The sequence below is a fragment of the Mytilus trossulus genome, unplaced genomic scaffold, assembly GCF_036588685.1.
Source record: "Mytilus trossulus isolate FHL-02 unplaced genomic scaffold, PNRI_Mtr1.1.1.hap1 h1tg000050l__unscaffolded, whole genome shotgun sequence".
Lineage (NCBI taxonomy): Eukaryota > Metazoa > Mollusca > Bivalvia > Mytilida > Mytilidae > Mytilus > Mytilus trossulus.
In genome coordinates, this window is record NW_026963292.1 from 1197752 (window position 1) to 1205693 (window position 7942).

Here is a 7942-nt window from a genome sequence, read left to right on the forward strand (position 1 = left end):
TTTTATTTCGTTACTCTTACCGGATATATAGCAAACGAGAATATGAATATTTCAGGGAAGGGGATAGAAGCCAGTCCAAGTATTCCAAATTATTTTTTCTGGTATTCTTTGCAACTGTTCACATATAACTTTTGAAAACTAGGCGTATAAAATTCGACAAATGACACACAGAAATAATGACAAATCAATACTGTTGAGATTAATGCTAACATGCAATACTCTATTTTATATGTCATTAACATTATCCCAGATATATGTTATAGCGTAAAAAATGTATTGCAGATTGTAAGCAGTCGTGCAAAATAATTCGATCAGTTTAACTTCAAAATGGATACAGGTGAAAAGTATTACAGAGTACTTTTTAAGAAGTTATATACCTGATACCAGATAAAAATTTAAGATAATTGTTAATGATATAACATGATTTTGATGCATAAATACATCGTATGTGAACTTTAACACCTGTTTGTATATTTCTTTACTAATACAATTTAATCAGATGATGATCGTTATCGAAACGCGATACTGTATTTTCAGGTCATTAATGACTCTTTGTTTCATTTTCATTTTTTTAACAGATTGATTCAGTTCAGTTGACAAACTCGCCTCATTTTGATGCAAAATAACAAACAATTTAGTTAGAATAGTTTTTTTTTAAAGGGTATGCAGCATTCAAATTTGGTTTGGTGTCGGTGTAGATGTACATTGTACTGTATTTGAAAATGACGTTATTTCTTTAATATTAGAAATTACTGTACGCAGTTCAGTTTTATTCTATAGATGTAAACGTAGGTTAGGTTCGCTTGTGTTATATTTGTTAATTCTTCTTTTCAAGATTATAAATGTATGTCCAACACATTCTCTCATACATAAGTGAAATCTATGGGAACAAACTGTGCACCTGTACTTGCTGACTTATTTCTTTATTACTGTGAAAGTACTTTAATTCGTGGGTATCAATTTTCGTGGTTTGAACAAAATTTACATGTTCGTGGGTTTTTAAATTCGTGGATTTTAGTTTTCCAAAATTTTTTTTTTTTAAATTGAAGCCTTCAGAAATGAAGGTTACAAATAGTCTGGATTGAGGAAATTGCAAATTAAACATTGACCTGTGTAAATCGTTGTGATAGCACTAATTAATCCATGATAATTAGTGATCAACAGATTAAAGACCAGCAAAGGTGTTAATTAGGCTATAAAAATATCTTGAATTGTCAAAAAAATCTTACCAAAATCAAGCTCAGCATGAAACTGTTATTTTCCATATGTACGAGAACTATGAGGATATAAAATGAACACTTTATCATACTAGCATACCAATGCTGAAAATCTGACTTTCATCGATCAAAAATATTTTTATAATAATTTAAAGATCAAAAGTTGTACAGTTTAGGTTATTTAAGATTAAATTGGTATAATCCTGCATGCGGTTGTAGTTCTGTGACTGCTATAAAAGTATTCTCAGATTTGGCGTTATTCAATATATTCTCTAAATCATATCAGTAGTCAAACCTACCGATGGGGATCTTTCCATGGCTTGATTTGGACAATGGTTGTTTTATTTCGTTGGACACTTAAATTCGTGGATAAAGTCATCAACGAAAACCACGAAAATTGGTACCCCACGAACAAAAGTACTTTCACAGTATTATGAGGCTGATTTCATGCAGGAACTTCTTAGGAAGAAAGATAAGAAGTCAGCAATATCCTTTAACTCTACTTTCCGCTATAAAGATGATGTTCTTTCACTAAACAATTAAAAATTTGGTGACTATGTAGAACGCATCTATCCCATCGAACTAGAGATAAAGTATACTACAGATACAGTTAAGTCGGCTTCATATCTTGACTTACGTCTATAAATTGACAATGAGGGTCCGTTGAAAACAAAACTTTACGACGAAAGAGATGATTTCCAATTGTGAACTTTTCATTTCTAAGTAGCAACATTCCAGCAGCACCTGCATACGAGGTATATATCTCCCAATTGATACGATATTCCCGTGTTTGCATTTCCTATCATGATTTTCTTGATAGAGGGTTGCTGCTTACCAGGAAGCTATTAAACCAAGAGTTCCAAATGGTGAAGTTGAAATCATCCCTTCGTAAATTTTACGGATGCAATCACGAGTTGGTTTACCGTTATGGTATAACCGTTTCACAAATGATATCGGATATGTTCCTTATATCGTAACTACAATCCCCTTCCCTTTCAGGAATGTGACCTACCAAATTGGACCATTTATCGGATTTGTAATCACATAAGTAACACGATGGGTGCCACATGTGGATCAGGATCTGCTTACTCTTCCGGAGCACCTGAGATCACCCCTAGTTTTTGGTTGGGTTCGTTTTGTTTATTCTTTAGTTTTTCTATGTTGTGTCATGTGTACTATTGTTTTTCTGTTTGTCTTTTTTTCATTTTAGCCATGGCGTTGTCAGTTTGATTTAGAATTTTGAGTTTGACTGTCCCTTTGGTATCTTTCGTCCCTCTTCTAGTACCAATTACATTTTTTTTATTTGATGTATTTGATATATAAGTTTAATTTAATATAATAAAGTAACTAGTATATCAAAATAAAATTTAAGTCCCAGCCCTTGTCCATTTAAATTCAAAAACAGATTACGTAAAGTGACACCAACTTTACCTGGTTCTTGTTTTATCTGGGTTTTTTTTATAATAATACTAGATACACTGGTGACATATTTTAGATCTCGGCAATTACTTTTTATATTTGAGTAAATGAGCTCAAAGAAAAGACGACAATTACTTTTCATATTTGAGTAAATGAGCTCAATGAAAAAAACGACAATTACTTTTCATATTTGAGTATATGAGTTAAAAAAAAAAAGACCGTAATTACATTTCATATTTGGATATTAATAAAAAAAAAAAAAAAAAACGACATTTACTTTTCATATTTGAGTATTAATTAAAACAAAACGACATTTACTTTTCATATTTGAGTATTAGTTTAGAGAAAATACGACAATTACTTTTCATATTTGAGTATACGTTTAAAAAAAAGACGACAATTACTTTTCATATTTGAGTATGAGTTTAGAGAAAATACGACAATTACTTTTCATATTTGAGTATGTGTTTCAAGAAAATACGACAATTACTTTTCATATTTGAATATTAATTAAAAAAAGGACAACACTTACATTTCATATTTGAGTATGAGTTTAAAGAAAATACGACAATTATTTTTCATATTTTGAGTTCAAAGAAATGATAACTATATAGAACATAAAAAGTAACAAGTATTCATTAATATAACTGATACTTAATCGAACATGAAGACAAATTTACTTCATCAAATTGTAATTTCCAGTATAAAAGTATTTTGTATGGTAAATCATCGGCATAACAGAAGGTAATTCCGAGTTAATTGTTTACACACATCCCGGACATTTCAAAGTTTATAGTTGATATGACGAAAGATTCCTTTATAATGGAATTTGATGTCACACAAGTGAAAGGTTTAGCTGTCTTTAAAACCAAGTTATCCACCATTTTCCATATGAAAAAAATGCATGTACAAAGTCAGTAATATGGCAGATGTTATCCATTTGTTTGATTTGTTTGAGCTTTTGATTTTACCATTTAATTAAGAATTTCCTTTTTGAATTTTCCTCGGAGTTCAGTATTTGTTTGACTTTAATTTGTATACATGTTACCATGCTTGTATGATATTTTGAATAATACATAATGTTCTTGCAGTAAATATTATAGGTACTGACATTAAATAGCAACTTTTTTTACGTTTTACAGTGTTCTTTATTTTTCTCTTTAAATTGTTAATCTTAACTGCTAAGTCCATTTTTGAAATATTATTTTAACGTGTCTCGTAGAAATATCCTGACAATGTGGTTTTTTTTGTAGTCTTGACTTAAAATTATCTTAAGTGTTTTGTCTATATGATATTTGTTGTTCTTTCTTGACATGATATTTGTTTGTATAGTGATTTGATTATATTTATCACAATGTTGACTGCTGCATCCATTTTCTTTTTTATCTTTTTCTGATTATGTCTGTGTGCTTTGTTCAAACATCGTTGTCAGTATAATAGAATGTTTTGCGACGGTTAAATCCATAATTTCTACATAACAAAACGCTAGTGTCAAGTTAAAGATATGACAGTGGTTATCCATTTGTTTGATGTATCTGACTTTTGCTTTTGCCTTTTGGTAAGAAAAAAGTAAAATCTCAAAAATAGTGAACTCCGAGAAAATTCAAAACGGAAAGTCCCTAATCAAATCGCAAAATCACAAGCTTAAATACATCAAAAGAATGGAAAACAACTGTCATATTTCTGACTTAGTATAGGCATTTTCTTATGTAGAAAATGGTGGTTTGAACCTGGTTTTATAACTAACTAAACCTCTCAATTGTATGACAGTTGCATCAAATGCCATTATATTGACAACGATGCGTTAACAAAACAAACAGACATAAAAGGTAAAAATGGCATTATTACAGCAGTCAACATTGTATAAACTCAATCACTACAAAAAACATACAAATATGTAGCAAAGAAGCACAAAATGGTTGTTAAATTTCCTTGGTGTTCTTTTTTCTCCTTCGTTTTACTTACTTTACTTACCGTTAGTGTTTAATTATTGATTAAAACTAAATATTTTATGCGGTCTTGATTAGAATAATAGAATGCCTAAAAAACTTAAGTAAAAAAAGACAGACATTACCAAAGGTACAATAAACAACTATATATCGAAGAATTTTCCTAAATGAATTAATAATTTAAATGTTACTCACACTTCTTTATAGAATTGATATGAAGATATAATTCTGACTCTTTACCTTTCTCCTCAAATAATATTCGACATCTAATATAACACAAATCGTCACTGCCATTTATGTATCATTTATAGGTTGAACTTATTCTTGGATAAGTTTAACGTACCCTATTTCACAATTATAAAGTAATGTAAAACATATTAAGAAAATACATGTCAAAGTTGAAGTTACATAAACAGTCTTTTTTCTTTGATAAATGAACATATGTTCATATGGAATGCAATAACCTGATTAAATCCAATTCTTTTAGAAAATAGAATTATAAATTCCATACGTAGAAAGAAAATAACTACATAATATAAATGTTACAGCTAAAAAAAAATTTGTGGTCTTCCGATTTTGTATTCTAACTGATGATCAACTATAACTTGCACAAGATTCCAAAGATATAGTTATTAGAATTAAGTTAACCAAATAGCCATCTAGTTTACAATTGTGGAGAACCAAATTAATTATTATTTTGAGTCGATTAAAACAGGTTGTGTCAAATCTGACTACGTTCGAAGCAGTAGTAGTTTTAATATAGGTTTTACAATTTAAATATATAATGACGGAGGCGTGAATATAGCATATCACTCTCACTGCATGGTGACATATCTTCTTTCCTCCTGTTCCAAATGAGATAAAAACTACTCGTTTTAACTTGCAGAGTTTATTTTAATGACTTATATCATTTAATCCTACCGTTTATTGAACATTAACCAGCATCTTCGATTACACCACTTACAATAGTTGATATACCCAACTACCTGTCAGGGATAAGGTAATTGAAAATATAATGGTAATTAAGTGTAATGTATTTAAATTTTCCATGTAAATGAATGTAATGTGTAATTGAGCATTTTTTTAATTACATGTAATGGTAATTCAATTAATTACATTGAAAAAGGGTGTCACGCCCAATTACTTTTGAATTACATTTCAATTGCATGTACTTTTGTGGTGTTTAAGATAAGGATTTGTGTTTAATAATATAAATTGTAAATTATACTTGTTTATCAAATATTGATATCCCTTTTTAAAATATGAAGTCTGTAATTTATTTTTATATTATTTATTTGACCGACAGATTTTATTTTAATAATTATTTTTCAATTATAATTTAAAAAATGTGAGGAACCTATATAAGTGTTGTTCAGTTTTTAAGAAAGATCTTTTAACAAAACAGATTGATAAGTAATTAATCACCTTGTTAAACAAAAGCACAAAAAAAATGTTGTACTGTGAAAAATCTTTTTTAAACACTTCATTTAGAATTTGAAATCACTGTGCAAAATCATTTTGTCAAATTAGTATACACAAAAGGATCATAGAAATGAAAATTAACAGCTGTAAAAACTAACAGCAATTAATCAGATTACAATGTCCAGGGGCAATGCCACTGTTACATGTCTTTTATATAATTAGCAATATATTGCTAATATTTAAACATTAGATACATTGTTGGTACTAAAAATTATTTTCAATATTGTGACAAGGACACTTTTTGATATTTTCAAAGTAAAAAAAATTTGGATTTATTTAAAATATCTTTATTTATATTTATGTTTAATTCGAATGACTTCATTTGTGAGATGTCAAAATATCCCTTTATGTATTGGCAAGTTGATACGAACCAATTCCCTCTCCTTTCAATATGATGATCTTCTGATCATAGAACTTCCATGTTCTGATCAAGCAATATCTGCCGCATTAGCTCCTGCCGAAAAGCTATTTAAAATTGCTGTCAAAGTGTTCAGATCAGAGGGATTTAGACTAAATGACAAAACATTAAAATAACAACTGATTATCAAATGCAACGCTTAAACTTTGCTTTTATAAATATTTTACACATGCATTATATATGCATTTATAATATTGTCAAAAAATATCATGATGAAATGTTTTGTGTAAATTAATTAATTACTTTAGTAAAGTAATTGTTTTTTAATTAATTGCATTTAAAAAAACAGTGTAATGTGTAATTGATCATTTTTGCAATGTAATGTGTAATTTAATTAATTACATTCCAATGTAATTGACCCCAAGTCTGCTACCTTTATTGAAAAAGGATACCCGCAATATCATTCTTTAGTTAAAATAAAATTATGTTAAGTGTTTTACTTGCACTTTTTTTTAAAGGTTGTTTGCAACAGCTAAATGTTAATCACGTCAGATTAAATGTTCGTTTAAACAATTTTTATTGGTACATTTAGTAATTAACAAAGTGGAAAATGAATATTGGCTTGCATTGCTTAATGATCATTTCAATCGTTTTGACATTCAATTCTAGTTAGGTTTGAATATTTAGATGTTGTAAAAGTTGAAGGATATTTCAAAATGCATGGTATGTTCTTTATCTCTTTTGATGGGATAGACGCATTTAACATAGTCACCATATTTAGTGAAAGAAAGCGGGAAGTAAGTTAAAGGATACTGGCGACTTCTTTTCTTTCTTCTTACAAAGTTCCTGTATGAAATCATCCTCATAAGAATAACGGAATGGGGAATACTTGCGTAAAGTATAGAAAAGGCAATAGTTTAAATACTATTGCAAGATAAAAGAGGCATAGGTTTGATGAACTTATTTTTGGATAAGTTTTATGTGCACTATTTCACAATTATAAAGTAATGTAAAACATATTAAGAAAATATGTGTCAAAGTTGAAGTTACATTAAGGAGGCTCGCGGGTACAACATTTCGTCAAAAAACTAAATATTTTTTTTTCATCACAAGTTTTATTTATTACACTATTACTTCTATTAGTTATTATTGTATGATATGGTACAAAAATCAACCAAAAATTAGATTCGGTTTAGTCCAAGATGACTTTTAAAATGTTTTTCATTGAAAAAGCTCCAAATTACCTCTATTTGGTGCAAAAATGCCATTTTAGGGCATTATATTTGAAATATGAAATGTCTTTTTTAACTCATCGGTGACCCATATTTTTTTATTATTTTTTTCAAATGAGCTTTACATAAACTAAATACTTGTAAACCTTCAGCAATTTCTGTTCTTTTTTTTATTTCGATATTACCTTTATTTCTCCTATTAGTTCAACAGAATAAAAGAACACTAACAAAAATGTATGCTTCTTTCAGAGGTAGATCCTGAGCTTAAATGAAATATGAAATGTC